This window comes from Capricornis sumatraensis, chromosome 20 (assembly GCF_032405125.1).
Source record: "Capricornis sumatraensis isolate serow.1 chromosome 20, serow.2, whole genome shotgun sequence".
Classification (NCBI taxonomy): Eukaryota; Metazoa; Chordata; class Mammalia; order Artiodactyla; family Bovidae; genus Capricornis; species Capricornis sumatraensis.
This window is the reverse complement of record NC_091088.1, coordinates 58231600-58242300: the sequence shown is the minus strand read 5'-3', so window position 1 is coordinate 58242300 and position 10701 is coordinate 58231600.

The window sequence follows — 10701 nt, the reverse complement described above, 5'->3', positions numbered from 1 at the left end:
GGGCTTATTCCACTTCACCTCATGACTGTCACAAATGGAAGGATTTCTTTGTTAGGGCTGAATAATATTCTGCTGTGTGGCTTCACCCACTCATCTGCTGCTGGACATTTCAGTTGTTTCCATAGCTTGGCTACTGTGAATAAAGAAGTGATTTTTTGGGGGGCCTGTCTTCTTTCACTTCGCAAAGTATTTTCAGGATCCGTCATGTTGTAGCACGTGTCACTACGTCATTTCTTTTCATTGTCAGATAACATTCCACTGTACGGCTATACCTCCTTGTATTCATCCGTGTATCAGCTGATGGACAGACTTCTCAGGTGGCACTAGTGGTAAAGAACTCTCCTGCCAAAGTAGGAGATATAAGAGACGCAGGTTCAATCCCTGGAAGGGAATCCAGGAAGGTCCCCTGGAGGAGGGCACGGCAGCCCACTCCAATATTCTTGCCTGGAGAATCCCATGGACAGAGGAGCCTGGCGGGCTACAGTCCACGGGGTCGCAAAGAGTCGGACGCAGCTGAAGCAACTTAGCACGCACACATGCAGCTGATGGACATTTAGGCTGTTTCTACTTTTTAGTTATGAGTATTGTGCTCCACTTTTTTTTTTCTAGATTACAAACATTTTCTTGGTTCCCTGAGAAGTTCTGACCTTACCCTGAGCTTCATTCCACCGTGTTTTTTTATTTTTGACCTTGTTGCATGCTTGCAGGATCTTAGTCCCCTGACCAGGGACTGAACCCAGGCCACAGCAGTGAAAACCCAGAAGCCCTAACCATTAGGCCACCAGGGAACGCCCTCAGTTTCCACTTTTGTAAAACGGGAGAAGAGTCCTAACAGCAGCGTTAATGTGGCGCCTGCAGCATGCCAAGTGCCATGCTCCCGAGGATTCACTCAGCAAACCTGCAGATTTGGAAACAGAGGCCCAGACGAAGACAGGAGTGCCACTAAAGTCGCCATCCAGGGGCTTCCCTGGTGGCTCAGTGGCGAAGACTCTGCGCTTCCAACGCAGGGGGCATGAGTTCAGTTCCTGGTTGGGATACTAAGATCCCATGTGCTGTGTGGTGCGGTCAAAAAAGTAATTAAAAAATGCCAAATCACCATCCAAAGAGTGCCAGGGGCAAGACCCCACCTACTCACCCCAGGCTCCCGAGGAGATTGTGTGCGAGAAATCTGGCTCAGATCCTGACCCAGGGGAGTGCTTGGAAAACCCTTAACTGATTGGATTCACACAGAGCTGATTTCTGGACTGTGGGACTGGGGCGGGGTGGTAACTGTTTATTGGGTACCTACCGATTCTGTGTCAGGGGCTCCCTGAATGTATCCTACATGCAGAGCATCTCAGGACTTCCCTGGTGGACCAGTGGGTGAGACTCCCTGCTCCCAGTACAGGGGGCCCAGGTTCAGTCCCTGTTCGGGGAACTAGATCCCACATGCCACAGCTAAGAGTTCCCATACCGCAACAAAGACCCAGTGCAGCCTAAACAAACAAACAAAGACAGAAATAAAAAAAATTTTTTTTTAATGCAGAGTGTCTCATGGCACCACCCCCTGGCCCTGGGAGAAGGGACTGGTCCTCTCAGGCAGGAAGCAGTCTCAGAGGTTAGGACAGAGGCAGTGGCTGGGATTTAAACCCCAATCAAATAGATTCCAAGAGCTCTCAGTCACTGTCTGCTGGCCCTGCTGTGCGCCAGGCCAAGCACGTGCCTAACTCACTGTACCCGTGCCTCGCTGCCTGGTCCACGGCCAGCCTCCCCGTCAACCCCTGGGAGATGGATGGTGTTATTGTTCCTGGTGCACTGATGAGGTCCCCAAGGGTCTGATGGACACTCTGGTCACACAGCCAGGAAGTGGCTGAGCAGCGCCTTCCTGGGAAGGGGAGAAAGGAGACGACGCCGGCTGGGGAGGGGCTATCCATATGGGCCACGGCCACGGTCCAGATGAGAGAAAGGGAGGCAGGGGGCCAGGCCCTCCCCTCGGACTGGGCTTGGTTCAGTTGGAAACAGGATCCTTCGGCTTCATCAAAATGTGAAATAGCAGCCAGGACCATAAAGGCACCAGGGCAGGAAATTCTGGGAAAGGAGAGGGCCCCGGGGTCAGTAGCCACCCCCACCCTGAGTCTTCCCGCACCCGCCCCTCCAGCCCCACCCAGAGTGGGTGAGGACCCTCCTTTTCTGCCCAATGCCTTTCTGATGAGCTGCCCACCCATGCCTGGTCATTTCCCACTGAGCCCTGTGTCTAAGGCAGCCCCATCAAAGCACCCAGACAGTGTGAAAGAGGCCCCTAAGGCCTGGGGGAGAGACCAACAGTGTTCAGTGCTGACCTAGCAAAGCCCTTGAGCCCCTCCCAAGGCCTCCATGACCGAGCAGGTGGTCAAGCTGGAGGAGGCAAGCCTGGTTGTCGCTATCTGCAAGAGGAGGAGGAAGAAGGTGGGAACCTACGCAACTCCCATCCTGTCTAGGAGCCTCAGTTCCCAGGTCTTCTGTAACCTCCAGCCCCGTCAGAGCACCTGTCATCCTTGCCAGCCTTAACAGCTCTCTCTAACCCCCAGTCGCCACTGAGTCCCCATGCCTCATCCTGAGATGCCACCCCTCTCTGGCTGTCTCTCTCTTCGTGGCCTTGCTTCCTTCTGGAAGCCCCCTTCCAATCCTCAAGTCTCCACCTCTCACTCTGAGCCTCTCTACCACCTCTCTGAGCCCCTGGAAGCTGAGTCCTGTCCCCATCTTGGATCCCCTCTCTTTCTGTCGCTATAAATTCACTCATTCTATCCATTCATCCACTGAGTTCATCTTGTACACCCAACCTTGTACAGGGTGATGCTGAGGACACTGTAGTGACCTCAACAGCCTTGGCCCTGCCCTGACGGAACTGACAGTCCAGGGGGGAGACATGTCTGTCATACAAAGTGGTCAAGGCTAGAGTTGGGGAGCTCTCTAGGGGAAGTTCAAAGTTTCCCTGACTTTGTCTGGGAATCAGGAAGGCTTCCTGGAGAAGGAGGCACCTGCTCTGAGATCCAACCCTCCACTGGACCACGGATATCATCTGGCAGGTCATAATACCCCAGAGGGCCCGAGGAAGAAAATGGAATCAATAGATTCCCCCAAATTTTCTTGTAGTCTTGCCTAAATAACTTTGCAATACATGGAACGATGTTTAAAGGGAAATTTAAAATGCTCATACCCTTGAGCGCAGAAACCCCACTTCTAGGAATGTGTCCCTTTGCAGTACTCTCACAGGTGCAAGACAGACACTGCTACGCTGTTCAAAGTGGCAACGATGGACAACAGTCAACAGGTGACCAGTTAAGTTGGGTCCAGTAGGTACAGTCCCCAGTGGAATACAACATCACTAATACAAGATTGGAGGTTGACACTCTCACCTTATTCTCAAGCTCAGAAGGGAAGCATTTAGTCTTTCATTATTAAGTATCATGTTATTGTTGTTGTTTAGTTGATAAGTCTTGTCTGACTGTTTGCAACCCCATGGACTGTAGCCTGCCCGGCTTCTCTGTCCATGGGATTTCCCAGGCAAGAATACTGGAGTGGGTTGCCATTTCCTTCTCCAGGAGATCCTCCCAACCCAGGGATGGAACCTGATTCTCCTGCATTGGCAGGTGGATTCTTTATTGCTGAGTAATCAGAGAAGCCCAAATATCATGTTAACTGTGGGCTTTTCATAGGTGCTCCATATTAGAAGGAGGAAGATCCCTTCTATTCCCAGCATGATGAGAGGTTTGTATGGAAAATAAGTTTGCTTCAGGCTCTTCCTGTATCTTTTAGGATAATTAAACTATTTTCTTCTTTATTCTATTAATGGAAGATGGATTACTTAGATTGATGGTTGATTGTTCAAACAATCCTGAATTTTTAAGGTTAAACCCACTTGATCATGATGTATTATTATTATGTATTGCTTGCTTTGCTTTCCTAATATTTTATTATTTTTGCATTCATGTTCATGGAGATATGAAAAAGAATTAGACATGAACTGACACCTTTTATGACAAAAAGCAATAGATAAACTAGGAACAGGAGGGAAATTCTTCAACATGATAAAGGCAATATATTAAAAAATAAGTAATATTACCTGCAATGGGGAAAAATTGAAAATTTTCAATCTTTTTGAAACTCCCTAAGATGAGAATCAAAACGAGAATATTTGCTTTCACCATTTCTATTCAACATAGTACTAGAGTTCCAGCTTCTAGAAAAAGGCAAGAAAAATAAATAACTGGAAATGAAGAAATAAAATCTATTTGCAATAGCATGACCTTATAAGTAGAAACTCCTAAAGAATTTTAAAAAAATTAGAACCAAAAATGAATTCAGCAGTGTGTAGGATATAAAATCATCACACACAAACCAGTTGTATTTCTATACACTAGCAATAAGCAGTCTAACAGAGAAATTGAGAAATAATTCCATTTACAAAAGCATACAAAGTAATAATTAGGAGTAAATTTCGCCTGGGAGCGAAATTAGGAGTAAATTTTCACTGAAAACTAAAAAAGCACTGCTGTAATGGAGAAGGAAATGGCAACCCACTCCAGTATTCTTGCCTGGAGAACTCCATGCTCAGAGGAGCCCAGCAGGCTACAGTCCATGAACTCGCAAGAGTCGGACACAACTTAGCAACCAAACCACCACCACCACGCCCCACCAGGGCACCCCAGGGCACAACAGATTGCTGCCACAACACAACTGGCCCACCCTCTCAGGCAGGGCTCACATCAGGGATCCAGAGGTGGGATATAAAAAACAAAACAAAACGCTGCTTTAAGAAAGAATAATTTGAAAAGATACATGTCCTCCTATGTTCACAGCAGCACTATTTACAACAGTCAAAACATGGAAACAAGCTAAACAGCCATCAACAGATGAATGGGTAAAGAAGATGCAGTGTATATACACAGTGGACTGTTACTCAGCCACAAAAAGAATGCGCGAATGCCATCTGCGGCAACACGGATGGCCCTAGAGATTCTCATACTAAGCGAAGTAAGTCAGAATGACATGATATCACTCATCTGTGGAATCTAAAACATGACACAAACGAAGATGTCTGTGAAACAGAGACAGACTCACAGACATAGAGAACAGACATATGGTTGCCGAAGGGGAGGAGGGGTGCAGGCGGGAAGGACTGGGAGTCTGGGATTAGCAGATACAAACCAGTATATATGTAGGATGGTTAAACAACAACGTGTGACACAGGGAACTACTTTCAACACCCTGTGATAAACCATAATGGAAAAGAATATGAAGAAGAATACGTATTTATAACACTGTATATCACCTATACGTCAATCATTTTTTTAAAGCTACAGTAATCAAGACAGTGCGGTACTGGAGCTTCTCTGGTGGCTCAGAGTTGAAGAATCTGCCTGCCCATACAGGGGACACGGTTTGATCCCTGGTCCGGGAAGAGCCCCCATGCTGAGGGACAACTATCCCCGTGGCACAACTATGCAGCCCATGCAGGTGCCGAAACTGAGGAAGCCTTAGCGCCTAGAGCCGGTGCTCCGCAACGAGAGAAACGACGGCAGCGTGAAGCCCTTACACGGCAACCAGAGAGTAGGACCTGCTCGCTGCAATTGGAGAAGGCCTGTGCACAGCAATAAAGGCCCAGTGCAGCCACATATAAACCAGTAAATACTTTAAAAAAGACAGTGTGGAATTGGAGTGAGGACATATATCATACAAACACAATAGTGCATTTTCTATAAACATGTAGTATAATTCAAGGGGAGGAAAGTCTTTTCAATAAATGATCCTGAAACAACTGGATATTTGCATGAATAAAACTGAACCCAGTTCACAGTGCACACAAAAATTACCTCAAATGAATCAGAGACCTAACATATAATCATAGACCCAGCATATAAACTCTAAAACTATAAAATTTCAAAAAAAGAATTGGAGAAAATTTTCATAAACTTGGGGTAGGCAAGGGTTTTTAGACAAGACATTAAAAGCACTAACCATAAAAGGAAAAAAAACACAAAAGATCAATGCAACTTAACAAAACTTAAAACTTCTGTCCTCCAAAAGACAAAATTAAGAAAGTGAAACTGTAAGCCACAGCCTGGGAGAAATATGTGTAATATGTTTTCCACCAAGTTGGTTGAAATCAGAATATATAAAGTATCTTTATAACTTAATAATGAAAAAAACTTTAATTTTCAAATTAAAAATGGGCAAAAGACATGAACACTGCCCCAAAAAAGATATATTAAAGGCCAACAAACATATCAAGACAGTCGGCATCTACAATCACCAGGGATTTTCAAATTAATGCCGCAAAGAGATACGACTATACATCCAGAAAGGCTAAAATTTTAAAAGACTGATAATACCAAACACTGGAAAAATATGCAGCAGCTAGAACTCTCACATAGTGTTGAAGGGAGTCCAAAATATTGGGTTGGCCAATAAATTCGTTTGGATTTTTCCTTAAGATGTAACGGAAAAACCCAAATGAATTTTTTGGCCAACCCAATAGTACCCCCACTTTGAAAAACAGATCGGCACTTTCTTGTCAAGTTGAATATACATTTACCCTGTGATTTAGAATCCTCTTGGGTATTTATTCAAAAGAAATATATATATATGGCTTCCCTGGTGGTGCACTGGTTAAGAATCGCCTGGCAATCCAGGGACACGGGTCACATCCCTGGTCCAGGAAGTTCCCACATTCCTCGAGGCAACTAAGCCTGGCAGCTGCAACTACTGGAGTCCTAGAGACCATGCTCCGCGACAGGAGAAGCCACCGCAATGAGAAAACTGCGCACGGCAACCTGCTCTCTGCAAGCAGAGAAAAGCCCAACAAGCAACAAAGACCCAGCATGGCCAAAAAGAAATAAAATTATTTTTTAAAAATAGTGTATGTTAATTATAAGCTTCCTGAATTCAATCGCTGAATTGTTGTTATTAGAATAGTGTCTTTGTTCTTGGGAGTTACCTGCTAGAGCGTTTAGGGGTAAAGAATCATAAGGTCTCAAATTACTTTCAAATGGCCCATTCATTAACAACACCACCACGACCATCATCATCACATATCCACGGAGAGAAATAAAAGCAAGTTAAACGAACATTAATGAGCAGTGACTCTAGATGAAACAGTGAACAAAGATACTAGTCTTGTAATGTAAATAGGCTTAAAAATGTTCAAAATAGAAAATTAAGAATGGCCCAGCCTGTGATACCTGTTTCTGTTCTTTGAAAGTGTTCAAGCTTGACCCCAAGGGGAGGGCTTGCTCTTTCTGTGGAGATGGGTCTGCAAGGTATATTCCTGGGAGTGGCATTGCTAGGTCTGAGAGTAAAGACATATGTTGTTCAGCTAGTTAGCTATCATCAGATGTCTCCCCATGGAGTTTGTATCATTTTGCATATCCACCAGCAATGCATGAGAAGGCGTTTCCCACCTTAGAAATTGTTGCCAGTTTTATAGGTGAAGACTGCCGCTTCAGGGTAGTTATCACTGGAGTTGCTCTTATTATGAGTGAAGTTGAATATCTTTTCATATAGTTAATGATGGCTCATATTTGTTTCTCTGTGATCTATTTCTTCTGCACATTTTAAAACATTGGGCTTTTAGTCTTTTCCTTATAAAGAGGTAAACATTTTGTGTGACAAAAGTTGTAAATATTTTCTGAGATTGTCACAGTTTTACTTTGCTTATAGTAAAGTACTTTGCTTCTTTTTCAATAATCTCAAAATCCCAATGTTTTATTAGCTATTTTATGTGCATTGCTATCCAGTCTTGAAATCTGATAAAATATGTCCAGAGTTTCTTATAAAGACAAGTGCAAATGCTTGTTTACATTTTGCACATTAATAATGACAATGAAAATGACACAACAGTTATAACGACATAAAAATATATACAAAGATTTGGAAACTCCGTGGTGGTCCAGCAGTTAGGACTCAGCACTTTCACTTCTGTGGACCCGGGTTTGATCCTTGGTCTGGGAATTAAGATCCCACAAGTCATTTGGTGTGCCCTCTCTCTCTCTCTCTGTCTGTCTCTGTGTGTGTGTGTATATATATATATATATATATATATATATATATAGTAACTTTACCGACAAAGGTCTGTCTAGTCAAAGCTATGGTTTTTCCAGTAGTCATGTATGGATGTGAGAGTTGGGCCATAAAGAAAGCTGAGTGCCGAAGATTTGATGCTTTTGAACTGTGGTGCTAGAGAAGATTCTTGAGAGTCCCTTGGACAGCAAGGAGATCAAACCAGTCAGTCCTAAAGGAAATCAACCCTGAATATTCATTGGAAGGACTGATGCTGAAACTCAAATACTCTGGCCACCTGATGCGAAAAACTGACTCATTCTTCAGGAAAGACCCTGAGACTTGGGAAGATTGAAGGTTGGAGGAGAAGGGGATGACAGAGGATGAGATGGTTGGATGGCATCACCGATTTGCTGGACATGAGTTTGAGCAAGCTCTGGGATTTGGTGATGGACAGGGAAGCCTGGTGTATGTTGCAGTCCATGGGGTCCCAAAGAGTCAGACACTACTGAGCGACTGAACTGAACTGATATAATAAAAGTATAATATAGATTTATATGGATTCAAGATAGACTTAATGTTATTTGACTTATAAAACAGGTAGATACTACACAAAAAATGAGGATGTAATTTCCAGAAAAGTAAAATGTCACTTTTCTTCTTAAAATTTAACAATAAATTTCCTGTTGTAATTACTAATTCATAGCCAAATCTTAGACTAATTCAAATTAGCCAGGGTTAGAGTTAAATACTCTGCATTAAAAAAATAAGGTTTGCAATTTAATAAACATACGTAGGGTTTCCCTGGTGACTCAGATGGTAAATTTGATAACATTTTGTCAAAATTAAGAACTGTTTATCCATGTCATTCTAGATCCTGGAAACACACTAGAAAAAGTGAATACTGAACAACTGATTCTTTGGAAAGCTGCACCCCTACCCCTGGAAAACATCCTTAAGGGGCCCAGGGATCACACCCTAATGGAGGACTTCCCTGGTGGTCCAGCGGTTAAGAATCTGCCTGCTAATACAGGAGACGCAGGTTCGATCCCTTGTCCAGGAAGATCCCACACTGCCGCAGGGCAGCTGAGCCCATGTACCGCAACTATTGAGCCTGTGCTCTAGAGCCCAGGAACCGCACCTACGGAAGCCCCCACACCTACAGCCTGTGCTCCACAACAAGAGAAGCCAACACATGAGAAGCGGCACACCGCAACTAGAGAGGGCCCTCACACAGCAACCGGGGCGGCCAAATAAATAATTAGAAAAGAGTAGGGGGTTGGGAAGGTCATATTCTGCTATGTTCAAAATGGATAACCAACAGGGACTATTGAACATACACGTGACATGAAACTCTACTCAATGTAATATGCCAGTCTGGATGGGAGGGGGGCTTGGGGGAGAATGAATACATGTGTACGTATGGCTGAGTTCCTTGCTGTTCACCTGAAACTATCACAACATTGTTAATCAGCTATGTGTGTGTGTGTGTGTTAGTTGCTCAGCTGTGTCTGACTCTGCAACACCATGGACAGTAGCCCGCCAGGCTCCTCTGTCCATGAATTCTCCAGGCAAGAACACTGGAGTGGGGTACCATTCCCTTTTCCACAGGATCTTCCTGACCCCGGGATTGAACCCGGGGCTCCTGCATTGCAGGCAGATTCTTTACTGTCTGAGCCACCAGGGAAATCCATTAATCAGCTATTCCCTAATACAAGATAAAAGTTTAAAGTTTGAAAAAAAAAAAAAAAAGAATTGCTTTTTAAAAACCCTAATGGGAAACTTACAAAGTAGCAATGATGCTGAGAACAAAGAGAGGGGAGTAATATGCAGATGTTTCATTGATGTATATAGTATAATTAAAAGGTATGAGGTGATATTACTGAGGTTTTGGAAAAGGTTTCAACTATTCTTAGGGGATCAGTTAAGACACTGAGAATGAACAATCCTATTAAGACCTCAGAAAGAACATCTCCCCTATTATCATGGTGTCATCTCACTAATAGGAAATTCAGTTTCTAACAACTCTTTTCTATATTTTCCTCTACTGGCTTGAGAAGCAGCTTCCTATTTTGAGAAATATATGACATAATATAATCATATATAATTAAGCTAATGGCTTAGAAAACAAAATGATAGTAATTTTAAAAAGGAGCAAGTATCTCTCTTGCTAGGTTGTAACACCAGGCTAAGAGGGCTTAGGGTTGGAAAGTAAGTCATGGGGATTGTGAGCGGTTCAGGTATAAATCGACCTCCATTCAAGGAGAGGAAGGGCATGAGAAGAGTCTGGACAGCCCAGAATGGTCCTGGCACCTGGATGTACAGTTACCACGCTGGGTCAAAGACAGGCTGATGCATTTCCTCTGCCCTAGATGCTATGGGACCCAACTGCTGCCCAACATTAAATTGGGAACATAAGCATCATAAGCATCTCAAAGCATACTTGCCAAAAACAGATTATTCACCCTCATAGTATGAAGCCTAGAAGGAGAAGACATTTGATTATTTTTAAAAGTGGGCTATAAAATGATGATGTTTCTCCTTACCTCATCTGAAAAACCCGAAGAACAAATATGTTAAAAATTTTGGGACTTCCCTGGTGGTCCAGGAGTTAAGACTTCCTGCTTCCACTGCAGGAGCCAAGAGTTTGATTCCTTATCAGGGAACTAAGATTCACCCCTTCAG